This window comes from Chinchilla lanigera, unplaced genomic scaffold (assembly GCF_000276665.1).
Source record: "Chinchilla lanigera isolate Chin_1 unplaced genomic scaffold, ChiLan1.0 scaffold00014, whole genome shotgun sequence".
In the NCBI taxonomy this organism is placed as follows: Eukaryota; Metazoa; Chordata; class Mammalia; order Rodentia; family Chinchillidae; genus Chinchilla; species Chinchilla lanigera.
The window spans coordinates 15,763,130-15,778,674 of NW_004955415.1; the positions used below are offsets into that span (position 1 = coordinate 15,763,130).

At 45.5% G+C, this 15,545-nt stretch overlaps 1 protein-coding gene across 1 annotated transcript in view; it reads left to right on the forward strand.

Moving 5' to 3' along the window:
• Cds2 (CDP-diacylglycerol synthase (phosphatidate cytidylyltransferase) 2) overlaps positions 1-15,545 on the forward strand; it is a gene marked incomplete in the record, with an annotated part of 43,783 nt that overhangs the window by 458 nt on the left and 27,780 nt on the right.

Below are 15,545 nucleotides of genomic sequence, written 5' to 3' on the forward strand. Positions count from 1 at the left end.
CGGAGCCCCCCGGGAGGAAGACGGGCTCATCGCTCCCCGTTACAGTGTTATTTGGGGGTGGGGGGAATCAAGACGAGGCCCTAGGGTTTGTCTCCTGCGAGATTTAACCCTTTCGTGGAGCCATTGCCTTTGAGCAGAAGCGTGCGGATTTCACGCAGCAACCAGCCCGTTAGTGGGGGCGGGGTGGGGCGTCCAGTCCCGATGCGTGGGCTCCTTCCCTGCGCCCGGAGTGGGCCCCAGCGGGGTAAAGGAGGGAGGTAAAAAGGAGGCCATCTTGGGCACAGAGCCGGCTGGGGGTGAGGGGCAGGAGGAGTGGACTCCTGGTTGATGCGCACGGTTTGTGTAAAGGTCGTGTACAGGAAGGGGGAGAGCGGTTGTGTTGCTCCGGAGGTGGAATGACCACAGAAGACCAGGGTGGCCTCGAACTCACCGCGATCCCTGAGACTCAGCCTCCTGAGTGTGTTAGGATTACAGGTGTGCGCCACAGTGCCCGGTAGGTTTGCGATTTTTGGGGTAGCGTTTGTGCTTTTCGGGTTGTGACGTGAGCAGGAGCAGTGTGTTTGGATAACTGATCACGCAGCGATGATTAGAATAGACAGAGGGAGCCTGAACCGGAATATCCTGGTTAGTTAGCTCGGAGCTTGCCAGCGGGGGACCTGCAGATGTTTTCTTAGGCCCACAGGTTGCTTTAAACGTCAGAAAGCTTCCCCCGAGAATCTGAATTTCTTGCCTGTCTTGAATAATTGGCGGATCTGCCATCAGATTCTCACCTGGTTAGTGGTCTGCTGGAGCTGAGGATCGTCTGTTCTCACCAATCTCCGCTGTCTTGATACCAGGCCCGCGGCGTACGCTCACTGAGTCTGTACTTTCTGTTCACCGGGGAAGGTGCGTTAGGGAGACGCCAGGAAGGCAGCAAGCACACTATTGGTGACAGCTTGGAACAGAGCAGTCCTGCTAGGAGGACTGTTTCTTTCTTTTTTGGTGTTTTTTTTTTTCCAGTACCGGGAATCGAACTCACGACCTTGCGCTTGCCAGGCAGGTGCTGTGCTGCTGAGCTAAACCCCCAGCCCCAAGACTGTTTCAAGTGAAAGATAATGAGATGTTTAAAATGACACTGTTACTGTGTTGACAGTGGATTATGTAAGAACCGTCCATATTGGTGATATTTAGAACATATTTTGGAGAAAATTTAGGGTTGGAAGTACAGTTTAGGAGTCATTTGCAGAGATAAGATACTTTGAAGTCTCTAATCTTTTGTTGAATGTCTTGGTTCAGCCTCAGAGGACTCTGGACTCATCCTGCATGCCACTTAGTTGGGAGTTTGAAGGCTCTGTGGCCCTGTCTGAGGGTGAGATCATACTTTGTTTTTTCTCCGGTACCGGGAACCGAACTCACGACCTTGCGCTTGCCAGGCAGGTGCTTTTGCCGCTGAGCTAAATCCCCAGCCCGGTGAGATCATACTTGATGTTGATGGGGCTCTGTGGGTCGGGAAGGTGTGAAAAGAGGGAAAAAAAAATGCATGATAGCTGGTAAGCTGTATTTTTGAAAAGCTAACTTTATGATAATTAAACATGGTAAAGAAAACAAGAAAGCAACCATGGTGTTGTTGGTGAAACCAAATTTTTAGCCTCTGTGTCCAGCTTTCTTGGATGAATCCTCCAAAGGTAAAGTTGCAGGTTGATTGTTACTTTTACATCTATGTGTTAGGTAGGGAGGACCTGAGGAGCTGTCCAGCGACAGGTGCCTCAGGAATGACAACTGCGCTGGTACAGTGGTTGGTTTCGGGCACACAGTGGGTTTCGTGTAACAATGGAAGGATGCCTGGGGTTCTAAGGTCTGCTAGGTGCTTGTTATTCCCCAAAATACAGCAGCTGTGCATTCTTTTAAGAGCCTGATGTGGACCATCAGCCCGGCAAGGTATCAGCTTCTCACTCATTATTTATGAATTGTCATTATGAGGTTTTTAAAATAAGGGCACATTTAAAAAGTTGTGAAATGGTAGCCAGGCATGGTGGCGCATGCCTGTAATCCTAGCACTGGGGAGGCTGAGGCAGGAGGATCATTGTGAGTTTGAGGCCAGCCTGGGCTACAAAGTGAGACCCTGTCTCAAAAAGACCCCCCCCAAAAAAAAGTTGTGAAATGCATTATTTGTTTTTGATGGATGTATATAGTAAAAGATTTTAAGAACTCTTTTTTTTTTTGGTTTTTCTCCGGTACCAGGAACCGAACTCACGACCTTGCGCTTGCCAGGCAGGTGCAAGATTTTAAGAACTCTTGTCTATTCTGTTGCATGGTTTGAAGAAAAGCCTACTTCTGTAATTCTGGATTTGCCAGTGTCCTTGTGTTACAATCCAAGGACATTAGAAATAACAAGACAAGGATGTCTTTTTAAGGAAATGAACTGTGAAACGGGAACTTTCCTATTTCATAGTAGAAGAATCCAGAGAACATTTTTCAGATTAATTCTTTAAAAGAGCTAGAGCAAATCTGAAAGATTCCTCAAAATGTTACAGTTGCTTAAATGCTGTAGCAAAACTGCCTTGTAAATAGAAAATCATTAGTATCAACATAATCTGGGGAATGTGTTTATAAAATTCAGGAGGTATTTTGTTATATTTAGCATCCTAGAATGGAATTTTCAAAGCCAATTGCTAATAAAAGAAATGTTCTCCTCTGGGATCTGTGCTTATAATTTTAGAGTCACCAAGCACAGTGTAGTTAACCAAACTAAGAAACTTGGAATTTAAGCTTTGAGAACGACCTACCCAACTGTGTTTTCCCAGTGGAGCTTAGGAGATAAAAGGACAAATTGTGGGCCAAAAGATTGGCATCTTGAAATTTATAGTTGTTGGGCGTGTTGGTTCATGCCTGTAATCTCAGCACTTGGGAGGCTGAGGCAGGAGGCTCACCATCAGTTCGAGGCCAGCCTGGGCTACACAGTGGGTTCAAGGCCAGCCTGAACTACATAATGAGGCCTTATCTCAAAATACCCGCCCCCATTATGATTGGATTGGCATTTCAGATTTTGTTTTGGAAGCTAAAGCAAAGGTTCTGGAGTTTCTTGCTTTGCTTAGATCCTGAAGTGGTACTGAAATGAGAGCTTTACTTATTTCAAGGCTTCCTTTCTTCTCAATGAAACCAACATAGAGAGGAAGTAAATGACGTCATTTAGAAAGAGGGGGTTAAATTTTAATTGAAAACAGCCTTGAGAGCAGGGCTTTAACCAGTGTAGGGGCCCAGGCCTATGATCCCAGCATTCTGGGAGGCTGAGACAAAAAGACTGAACATTCAGCCCCAGCCCCCTGGCAATTTAGTGATTTAGCCAGATCCTGCCTCAAAAAATATTGAAAAGAATTGGGCCTGGTGTCGCACACCTGTAATGCCAGCAGTCTGGCAGTCTGGGGAGGAAGATTTGGAGTCTGAGGCCAGCTTGGGCAATTTAGTGACCAGGAAACATCTTTAAGCCTTGGAAGGTGATTAAATCTTGACATTATTAGTGTTTACAGTGGCCTACTCATTAATCACTTTTAAATCAAAGTTTTACAGACAGGCCTTGCCCTTGTATGACGTGGTTTTCAGTTTATTTTACTGCATTTTTCAGTGCTCAGGTCACAGTCCAGCGAGTGTAAAAGGAGCACTGGGCATTGCTGTGTGCAGCTGCCTTCCTTCACAGCGCTAACTGTAGTATGTTTTAGGACTCTGGTGAGTAGTTAAGGTGATTTGCCCATAGAGTGTGAGTGTGAACTACTGAAATAAAATCTTGTTTTAAAAGGTATGTAACTCAGACATGGGATAAATATATTATTTCTTTCAGAAAGATTTTTTTATATTGAGAAATGATGTGGGAATTGAAAAAGCAGCAAACCTTAACTGTGGTTTTCAGACTTAAATAGGGAGAGGAGATGAAAGATTGTTGTATAACCCAGCATTTCAGGTTTCTTACTTACGTTGCTCAAATAGTACAATTTTGTCTTAAACACTCACTTCTCATTAATGATGTTATATAGTTTTCTTTTCTTTTCTTTTTCTTTTTTGGTCTTTTTGAGACAGTGTCTCACTATGTAGTTCAGGCTGGTTTTGAACTCACTTTGTAGCCCAGGCTGGCCATGAACTCGCAAGATCCTCCTGCCTCAGCCTCCTGGGTGCTGGGATTACAGGCGTGCGCTACCATCCCCAGCTCATGATGTTATATAATTAGTTTCATCAAAAAGCTAATTTTACTGAAATGTTTTGTGTTTTTGAGCAAATTGATATAGTGTATTAGAAAAATTTAATATCTTTTAAAAATGTGAAATTTCTCTCATCAGGTGTCAGGATACTTAGCCTGTAAGGGATCCTTGGAAGTGGTTGCTTTATAGAAGATACCACAGCACAGCGAGTAACTTTCTTGCTGGGTAGATGCAGAGGTTAATAGTAGGAAGAAGGTCTTCTATTTCTTGTTTCTTCCCTCAGTATGTTACATAATGCTGCCTTCGAGGACATACAATTAATCTACAGACTTTAAAGCTCCTGTGCTGGGGCTAAGGATGTAGGTCAGTGGTAGAGTGCCTGCCCAGCATGCAGGAGGCCCGTGTTTCATCCCCAGCACTACACACACACACACACACACACACACACACACACACACACCACTCACATGCGTGAGTATACCCTTGCACTGATTAATTCATTGAAAAAAATACCCAGATATCACTTCTTTTTCTTATGTGGCCACAAATCAGGAAGATAGCAAAATAAATCTGTATAAAATGTCAAATATTTTAAAAAGTGGGGTCTCGGCAAGTGTGGAGATTTTGCAGGGGTGTGTGTGTGTGTGTGTGTGTATAAAGTTGACCACTGAGCATTTCCCATTTATTGGAGACTGATGATTTATATATTTCGAAGCCTGTCCCTGGGCGTGGCTGCTGGAACATCCTGGAAAGGGGCTTCCAGCTGCTGGTGGGAGACTGCAGATTGCACTCAGCAGCAGGTGAGGCTGCCTGGAGGAAGTGCTTTCCTACCTGGTGCAGCTGCTTGGTTGTCCTGGCAATGACCTGTCCTTCAGGCTCCCGCACTTCTGCTTGGCGCATCACTCCTGTCTGCTCTGTGTAGGGTCTGTGGCCCTGAGGGAGGCCGGGGTCATTGCTCATGAGGATAATATCCAGGGCTTTCCCCTAGTTTTGGTCCCAGGAGTTCATCCTTTCTTTGCTGATTTCAAGAAAACATTTATTTATTTTGTGGTTTTGAGGGTTGAACCCAGGGCCTCTTATGTGCTAGGCAGGTGCTGTACCACTGAGGTGTACTCTTGACCTGGAATTCATAATTTTCTTTTTGTCATTGTTGTTTGTTTGGGACAGGGTCTTGCTGTGTAGTTCAGGTTGGCCTTTAACTCATTATGTAGCCCAGGCTGGCCTCAAATTCACAGTGATCCTCCTGCCTGAGCCTGGAATTACAGGTATGTGCCACCACGCCTGGCTGGAAAGCATATAATTCTGAATATATCTGAGACACTCTTTTAAAATGAATCTTGGGAGCTGAGCATGGTGGTGCACCCCTGTAATTCTAGCACTTGGGGAGGCTGAGGCAGGAGGATTGTCATGAGTTTGAGGCCAGCCTGCAATACATAGTGAGATCCTGTCCCCAAACAAACAAAATCTTGTAACTAATTTTACAGTGCAGATCTTTGTTTTTTCTTTTTTTTGAGACAAGGTCTCTAAGTAGTTCAAGCTGGCCATGAACTGTTTGTAGACCCTCCTGCCTTAGTCCCCTGAGGGCAGAGATTATAGATTCATACCATAAAGAATCACTGTTTGGACTGAAAGAGGGAGTGGCCATATCCCTGGATGTCATGCCTCCCTGTCTTCTCTGGCCCGCGTTGGTGGAGTTTGTTCCTCCTGCCAGCTTGCTGACCTACACCGGTGTCGTGACAGCCTCAAGCCTCCAGCCTCCCTGGCCGCTGCGGGTATGGGGTGAGACAGTGCAGCCGCTCCTCTGATTTGGGAAAGGGGGAACCGACCCGGACTCTGGACTGTTAGCTTGGCCAGGCTCTTGTTAAGGGAACACTACTGATTCGTTCTGGCAGCAAGCAGACTCCCTCCTTCCAGCTTCTGCCGTGTTGGCTGCTGGGTTGGGGGAGTAATGAAGTAGCCCACACTGTCCCCGTTAGCCAGCTCCCTGTGCCAGCCCCTGGTCTTTGTCCTCATGTTGTTTGCCCAGCAGTAGGAATGGCATCGGGCCTGTTGAGTAGCGTGAACTTCTAAGGAAAGTTAAACTTTATTATGTTACTTTGACCGGCAGTGCCTGGCTCAGAATTCGAGAGGAGCCAAGGGTGTACTCTGAGCCTCCTTCCTCCCTGCAGAGGCAGAGGCAACCCCCGCCGGCTGTGGTGCTCCTGAGTGCTGCAGTCCTGTGGAAGGACTTGACTTGTCTTGCCAGGATCAGGTGTCCTTTTCTTTGGGGCGGGGGATGCAGGTCTCACTCCGTATCCCAGGCTGGCCTTGAACTCAGCGTACCCAAAGCTGGCCTCGAACTCAATGTGTATCTAAGGCTGGCTTCAAGCTCCCTGCCATCCTCCTGCCTCAGCCTTCCTAGTGCCAGCATTCTAGGTGTGCCTTGGTGTTCTGGATTAGCTTCTGTGGCATCTAGCTCCTCTGTGTTAGGGTCCTGACAGCATCTGCCTAGGGCTTCCATCTGAAGGCTGTGGAGTTTCTGGAAGCCCCTGGAGACCCAGGATTTACAGGTGGCACTCTCTTCTTGGATCTCTGACACTGAGGGTCCTTTAGTGGTGATTCTCTGCTGTACCTCTCAGTGTCTGTTGGTTACCTGCAAGCATTCCCCTGTGTCCTGGTCAGTGCAAACTCGCTCCATCTCCGCTCTGATTCCTGTCCTCTAACTAGGTCGTGCTCCTCCATTTCCCCTCCACTGTTAGTTAAGAGACCCACAGGTGCCTCAGGGACTTGGGCTGCAAGTCTGCTCCCTGGCCAGTCCAGGACACAGGTTCTAGCCAGATGTTACCTGGAGCTCTCATCTCCTGTGCTTACCTGCTTTACCTGGGTCAGGGCTTGCTGCCTGCCCGCCCTGTAGTAAACTTCTGACTGAACATCCTCCACCTTTCAGGACTTGCTTTGCACACCTTCTATCTAGACCATCTGTCCTTGGTTCTTCTGGTAGTCGTGCAACTGCCCTTGAATTGTGGAACTGAAGGACAGAGTTCTTTTCATCTCTCTTAACCAGCTCTTTGGCCTGCTTGTGCTGTGAGTCTTGGTTCTTGTAGTTTTTGACCCCTGAAATATGGTCTTTCGGTCACCTTCTCCCCCATTTCCATCTACATAAATTCCATTTTCTTGCTGATAGTGACTTGAGCTTGTATTATAGAAATCACACAAATGTGTCTATGTGAGGAAAAAAACCCATCTAGGGTTTTATTATTCAGAGAAAACATCATTGTCCAAAAGCATCTTCCCAGCAGGGTGTGGTGGCACATGCCTGTAATCCCAGCACTTGGGAGGCTGAGGCAGGAGGATTACCATGATTTTGAGGCCAGAGAGAATTGAAAGCCAGCCTGAACTACAGAGTGAGACCCTATCTCAAAAAACAAAACAAAAAAACCTCCCCGCTAACCCCCCAACCAACCAACCAAACAAACAAACAAAAAAGTATCTTCCCATGCATATGGCTAGGTGTGGCTATAATAGTGACCATGTGTCATCTGATAGTTTGCTTTTCTGCGGTATTAGAAGGATTGTGCCACATCATTAAGCTTTCTTAAGGTTCTTTGTAAACAGTATTTGAAACACTTTTGTGATTACGAAAGAAATAGATGAAAATAAGAGATAGTAAACTGGGTGTGGTGGTGCATGCTTGTAATGCCATCACTGGGGAAGCCGAGGCAGGAGGATCACCACAAATTTGAGACCAGCCTGGGTTACATAATGAGTTCAAGGCCAGCCTGAACTATGTAGTGAGATGCTGTCTCAAGGGCACTGCCCCCTTGCAAAAACAAAGCAAAACAAAACAAAAAAAAAAAAAAAAGAGAGAGAAGAGAGAAGAGAGATAGTCACTATAGAAACACCAGAAAGAATTATCTTATTCTGCCAGAGATAATCACTGTTCCTGTTTTAATGTATAGCTTTTCTTTTTAAATGTGTCACACATTCCTGTACTGTGTGTGTATTGCTGCTTTGTAACCCATGTGTTTTTCCCCTGATTTTCCTATGCATTGTTTAGGTTTATAAATATTTCACCTTAGCATCCTTTTTAAAGGCAGTGAGGCACTAAGTCCTGTGCCGAGTGTTAGTTTATGGAACCAATTGGGCATTTAAGTTGTTTTGTGTTTTGGGCTATTAGTAGTGCTAAAGGACATAACCCTTGTTAAAACAACGTAAAGTCTTTTCTGCACATGCATGATATCCTTAGCTAATTTCCTTTGTTTAGAACTGCACACCCAAAAAAGAATGTGTCTTGTTCAGGCTTTTGATACAGTTAATGTACAGTATTTCCTTCTGCAGAAAATTTGTAGCCTCTCTAACTGTTCGTGACCTCCCCTCTCTGCAGAGTATTAGTGAGTGTTCACTTGTTTCTTGGTTTTAGGAGAGGTGTTACGGCCTCTGGGGGCATGGCAAATGGGTGTGGGAAGCGATGGTGCAGGTGAGTTAGGTGATGAGTCAGGGGACACACTTTGCTCTCGTGTGTCCTGATTCGGGGGTCTGTTACATACCTGATGATGGGGCCCACGTCTGACTGGTTGTCAGTCTCGGAGGAGGCAGCGCCTTGGGGTGTAGATGCTGTTGTGCACCTTCCTCGATGGCTCACTCTCATCTCCCATGGACCACAGTAGACCAGGGTTGACAAGGAAAACACTGCAGAGTGAAGCTTGGTTAGATTGGAAGTTTCTTTGTATGGGAGGCTGTGAGACATTTTTATTAAGTGTCAGGCAGTTTTTAAAAAGAAATCTTCTCATCATGTTATCAAAACACAAGTTACCCTGTGTCTCTCAAAATGCCAGCTGCTTTGGGGACCTCCCCTCCCTTTGAGATTTGATGTACTTTCCCAAATGGAAATGCTTCTAGCTTCATCCAGTGTTTTTTGAAATCTAACATGAAACTTTCCCCACACATTGTTTTTTTTAAAATGTTGACTGAGTTTTGAGGTAAATGTCCATTTTTCCTGTACACATTGACTGAAGCCATCATGTTAGGGTCCTATGCGAGCCTTCTGTGGGGTTTGAGTAGCGAGCCAGCTCCCAGGAACACGTCAGTGGGGAGGCTTTGCGGAAGGGGCACCATGAAGCCATCTGGTTAGCGGTCATCGTGTGCAGCTAAGAGTTGAGCATCGCGGTGTGATGCCCGGTACTGTCTCCTTATTGAATCACACAGCGAGGCACCAAAGGCTCATCTGTCATGTCTCTCCCCGCTGAGTAAAACTGTAGAAGACGGACAGGATGGAGGGGCAGGAAAGCCAAAATGGCTTTCCCATCCCAACACAGAGAGAATGGTAGCTGCACAGTGTGTCTTGGCTCAGCTGTCTGGAGTGGGAACATCACTGAGACGTCGTGTGCTAAGTGGCTTGTGGCCTGGTAGGCTGCATGTTAGGTTGAGTGGATGGGGAACATGAGCCCAGTCCCAGATGAGAAGAATTCACTCTGGCACCTTAGGAGCTTACATTAACCCATGTGATCCCTTTGGTTTATTGAAAGGTGTGCCTTCTAGGTCAGCGATGGTGAACCTTTTAGAGACGAGTGCCCAAACTGCAACTAAAACCCACTTCCTTCCCACTGGCAAAATGCCGGTGCTGCAATTAAACCTGAATACTGATGTTTTAGTTTAGAAAAAACAACTCATGCATTAAGCTTTTGTCTTAAAAGAAAAACAATGCATGTCCCATAGGTTCACCACCACTGCCCTAGGTTTTATACTGGGACAGTGGCTGGGGTCTCTGTAGATCCATGCGTGTAACTTGCATGGGGGCTTCACATGTGCACACCTTGACTTCTGTTGGGGTTCCTCCTCCTCCTTGCGCTTATCTACCATCCCAGGTGTCAATCATTAGACTTGAGGTTCCACGCTTTCGGAAGACAGAGGCTTCTGCTCCCTTTGAAGCACACGTGAGCCTATTTTCTGTTTTACTTTATCCATCTTCACTCTTCATTCTGTTTTGTGATCCAGCAGTTTGTTAACCTGTCACATCCACGGATGATCCCTGTCCCCTACTACTTGTTTCTAAGGCCATGGCTTCTTTCCTTGCTGTACTCGTGGACGTTCATTCTTTAGGCTATTGAGGTCAGAGGCGTCTGCCCCTGAGTGCGTGCTGAGTTGAGATACTGAGCTGATGATAGAATGCAGAGCAGGTAGTTGGGACACTTCTTGTTCTGGTGTTGTGGTTTGGCTTTGTGTGTGTGGTGAAGGGTAGAAATGGGTCCTCGTGGCCGATGACACTTGTCGATCCCGGGCTTCTCCTCTTGGCACTAAGGTGGTCGAATGCTGACAGCCGACCCTGCGAGGTGCCTGTGTGTGCCTGGAGGTGGGTGAGAGGGAGGCTGGGAGGGGCCCAGTGAAAGAGCCCGGGAAGTGTGCTTGCTCCCAGAGCTGAGACAGGTTTCGGAGGGGAGGAAAAGGTGAATGACAAGTGCCATGGAGCATCAGGTAGAATAAGAGTAGCGTGCTTTCATTCCACCATGTGCTTCCCATCATGAACGGCCCAGCGTTCATTTATGGAGGAGGCTGTCATCGCGGAAGGTGATGGACCTGAGTCTGTGTAGTAAACCTTTTACATATGTTCGCCATTTTATGGGTTTTGCTAAGCGTTTTCATATTACTTTTTGAGATACTAGGGATTGAACCCAGGACCTCACAATGCTAGGTCAGCACCCTACCACTGAGCTACATCCTTAGTCCTTTTATATTTTCTTTTGAGGTATGGTCTCACAAAATTCCCACTCTGGTCTTGAATTTTTATTTTATTTTTTATTTACATTTTTAAATTATTATTATTTTTGTCTTGAATTTTTAATCTCTCTGCCTCAGCCTCCCCAGTAGCTGAGACTGCAGGCATGTATGAGTGCCAGGCCCAAGCTTTTACTTTTTGGGGGGTGGGGGGACTCTAGACCCACATGAGATTACCAGCACTAGATGTTTACTTTAAAATTACACATAGTGTTGCTTTAAACATTACAGCAAAATTTTAGATTTCTGTACCAAAAAATAGCCTGTGCTCTGTTTAACTACACGACTGAAAATTAAAAATCAAATAAGAGAAGAACTGAAAACATCATACCACAGTGACATATATGCATCCATGTTTATAGCAGTGCAATTTGTAATAGCTAAATCGTGGAAGCAACCCAAATGTCCATCCACTGAGAAATGGATAAAAAGTTGTGGTGTTTTTATATAATGGAATATTACTCAGCTGTAAAGAAAGATAAGCTCGAGGCTTTTATAGGTAAATGGTCACAACTAGAGACCATACTCATAAGTGAAATAAATTAGACCTGCACATGTAAACAAGGTATTGTCTTACTAGTGTAAGAACCTGAAAAGTGAATAAAATTAGGAGATATGATAGATATTGTGAAATGAAAGGAAACTGCTCAAAAGTAAAGAGCAACTGGGATGAGGGAAAGGAGAAAAGAAAGAAGGGGAAAATTATGTATATATGTGTGTACAGGATAGCTAACATAGTTGTACTACTGACTTCTGTCGCGTTATTGAAAGGAACAGTTAATGACTAATTATTTGATCAATCTTACATGTCTATATTTGTTTTCCTGAGTAACTACTTTGAAGAAATCAATATGTAATATAACAACCATTGTTAATTTCCTATCACCTTGTCTGAATTTTGGTATTGCTTGTACTGTTCTTGTGTTATTTTGTAAATGTATGTGTGTTTATTAATATGTTTTTGTTCTTTTATTTTTTTAAAATAAAAAAAAAAACCACAAACAGGGTAGAAGTGTGTTATGTCTGTGTGGGAGAAGCTGGTGGCCGACATTCCAGCAGCTTCATCGTGTGAAGGGTTCAGGTTTCTCTCTTTTGCTCTCTCACCAGTCTGAGTGTGTGGCTTCTACCTCAAGTACAGAGTGGCTATTGGGATTCCAGCCATCACATCCATGTTTCGCTAAGCAGGAATTACAGAAAGAGAAAGGAGAGGCCTACACTTTTCCTGTAAGAACACTTCCTTAAAAATGCACAATTTAAAAAAAAAAAGTATTCCCATTGGCCAGAACTCAGTTACATGTCCTTTGCTGAGGTGGAAGGGAAGGAAATGTCTCTTCTAGATGGCCATGAGTTGACTAAGTGTTGGGGTTCCTCTGGCAGTAGAAGAATGAATCAGATGTGGCACATGCCTATGATTCTAGCGCTCTGGGAGGCTGACGCAGGAGGATTGCAAGTTCAAGACTAGCTTGGGCAACTTAGCAATTACTTTTAAGAAATAAAATAGGCTGAGGATGTACCTTAGTGCAAAGCCCCTAGGTTCAATCTTTGGTATCACAAAGGAAAGAGAGAGAAGGGGAGAGAGAGAGAGAGAGACAGATAGAGAGAAGCGAGAGTGGAGAGGAGAGAGAATATGAATGAGAATGAGAATGTTTGGAAACTTCCACTACGGGCAGCAGTTTTGGATGTCCAGACTGTGCGGGTGCTGGCAAAAGCCGAGTTACTACTGGCGAGGCAGGGAGGGAAGGGCGGACTGCCATGCAGCTCTGGGGCTGGGAAAAGGCTGGGCGCAGGTTCTGTCACGGTCTGCTCCTCGCTGAGCCAGGAGAGCACTGACATGGAGGGTCTCTTTGGTGTGAGGTACAGAAATGTTTGGTAAAAAAGGGATAAATATGCAGAAAACTCTCAGCAACCCAGATAGGCCCAGCCTGCTTTTCCAAAAGTACGAGTGCCTCAGCTCCACATCCTGCATTGATTTGCATCTTTTGGCCTCTCTGTAAAACAGTGCAGTAACTGTCACCTACCGTGGTACTCTTGACTGCTTAGGAAATTGTGTGGAAGTACCCTGTTGAGGAGCTCCTGAAGGGTGCCACTTGCAAGTGGTCCACAGCGGAGATGGGTCTCTCCGGGATGCTGAGGCTGCACGGAGCCAGAGGTGTCGCAGGTACCTCAGGGCTGGAACGAAACACTGGTGTCTTCCTGCCACAGCGCCTAGTGCCGGTGCCTTGTTTAGCGCTTTCTCTGTTTTTTTTTCTTTTTTTTCTGGTACCGGGAACCGAACTCACAACCCTGCACTTGCCAGGCAGGCGCTGTGCCACTGAGCTAAATCCCCAGCCCCTGTTTTTTTTTCTTAATATATTTTATTTAGCAAGCTTAACAACGTGTTCAAAATATGATTGTTTCCAAGTAAAATCAGTAGAAGCTATTTTACATCCTTTTCTTTATTTTATTTTTTATTAGTGCATATTTGTAATACAGAATAATGAGATTTGTTTTGGTATATTTGTACACGCATTAATATATTTTGATTATTTTCACCCCCATTACCCCCCCCTCCTATTCCTTTCCCTCCCCCAGGACCCCTTCCCATCTCTGAAAGTCTGCTTCAGGTTTCCTGTCATTTCTTACATACATGTATATATATTTCTTAATTGCTTGTATAAGAAAGAACACTATGTCCAACAACTTGGTGGGCAGTTCTCTGGGAAATGAATCGGTTATTCATAAACGTGATTTATTAGGTGACCTCAGAGTAGGGAAGTTTGTGATGGAGAAATCATGGAAGGGCCAAGTTGAGAATGAGGCCTCGGTAGGCCTCATTATGTTCCACGTGGAAACTGAGGCCAGCGAGACCAGCTGGCTGCGCAGAGCTCTGCTCGTCTCTCTCCAGTTCTTCCTGAGGACTTAACTCTGAAGGCACAAATCACGAACCTTCTGCTGTGGCCCGCAGTCCCCTGTTCTGCTCTGAGTGTGAGCGTAGCTGGGAGGCCCAGGGGCCCCTCGCTGCTGGTCTTTTGGCCGCTTAGGGTAGACTGTCCCTCCAGCGTGGTCGGGGCTGTGTTTGGGCGATGTCTGTCCCCTCCGGCTGTCTGTGTGTTGTTTTGGGAGAGGAGGGCCCCTGTGAGCTTTGTTATCTCACAGGGATGTCAGCCAGGCTCCCAGCTTTCTCTTGAACAGTTGCTGTCTCTATTCCTCTGTGCAGAGAATTGTCAATTTGCACCTAGTGGTCTGTTGCAGTGTGCCATAGGGGTGTGTGTGGCTATTTTGAGAATTGACAGAGGACCATTTTTTTCAGAGCCAGCAGCCGGTCCTGGGGACTTCTCATCGGACCGGAGTCCGCACCTGCTGGACTCCCGGAGCAGCGCTTGGAGACAGCTTGTTTCCTGAATCATGGGGAATTGCATCAGTTACTAGGTCTGGGGTTCTGACACATGCTTTGTATTTCTCATTCATCTCCAAATATCTGAAACACGAGAATGAGCCAGCATTTGAGAGTTAAAAAGACAAAGATTTTTATTGCCTAGAGGATCAAAAAGGGAATGGGAAACCAGGATGGTTTGTGGGTTCGTCAGGCCCCTTTTTCTCAGGGCGGCCTGGCAGGGGTCATCTTGCCCCGCCTGCCTAGATGAGTCCCATGTAGGTCACGAGGTTGTGGAGGCTGACCTTGGGCGCTGGTTTGGAAGCAGTACTTATGTTGCGGAAGGGATGAAAGTAAATGGAAAAACTGCCTTTCATTTCACTGCCCAGAGCAGAACTACTGCTGATGTTCTCCTGCGTGTGCCGCTCATCTTTCTCCTGTGGTTTAGAAGTGGCTGTTTTGTATCCTGCCCCACCCATATCTATTCAGTAGGTTTTGGCAGAATCTCCTGTTGTTGGACTCATCAGTTGTTTAGAGTTGTCTCTTCTCGTAAATAGTTGTGAGGATCATTTGTATATACATTATGTTTCTCTGGATAGGCACTTCGGGTGTTTTCCTTCACGTGGAATGACAAGGTCAGAGACGTGAGCCACTTAAAGGTTTTTAGTACGGACTTCCAAAATACCTTTCAGAAGGGCGGCACTCGCTTACATTTGCATCGAGTGCTGTGTGAGTATATTGATTTTCTTTGGTTCTGGTCCAGTGAATTTTGTGGTTTTTGTTTGTTCACTCAGTCTGATGTGAGAAAATGTTTTCTCATGGCCATTTTATTTTTAACGTTGTTGATTATTAGTGAGACTAAATTTTTGTATTTGAAAATGGCACTTACATTTAGAAAATGGCCCACTCCTTTTTCTGTTGACATGCTCATATTTTTCTTGGTTTGTAAGAGGTTTTAAAAAAATATTTAAAGAAGTTGAACCTGTTGGTATATGTTGCATTTTTCTTAATATATCATTTTTAGTGCCTTTGTAATCTAAATTTTAGCCCCGCCCTTGAATGCAAGGCCTTGCATGGGCTAATCACGCACTTTACCGTGCAGCCACACCCCCACTGTGTGTCAGTCATCTTTTGTTTCTTCCTTTGATGACTTGCTGAGAAAGGTCTAGTTCCCCTCCCTTTACCCCTGTGTCCCTTAACCTGTTCTCCCCACCCTATTGCATCTAGGGCTTTTGTACTACCTCTAGGGCTTGTTTTTTTTTTTTTTTTTTTTT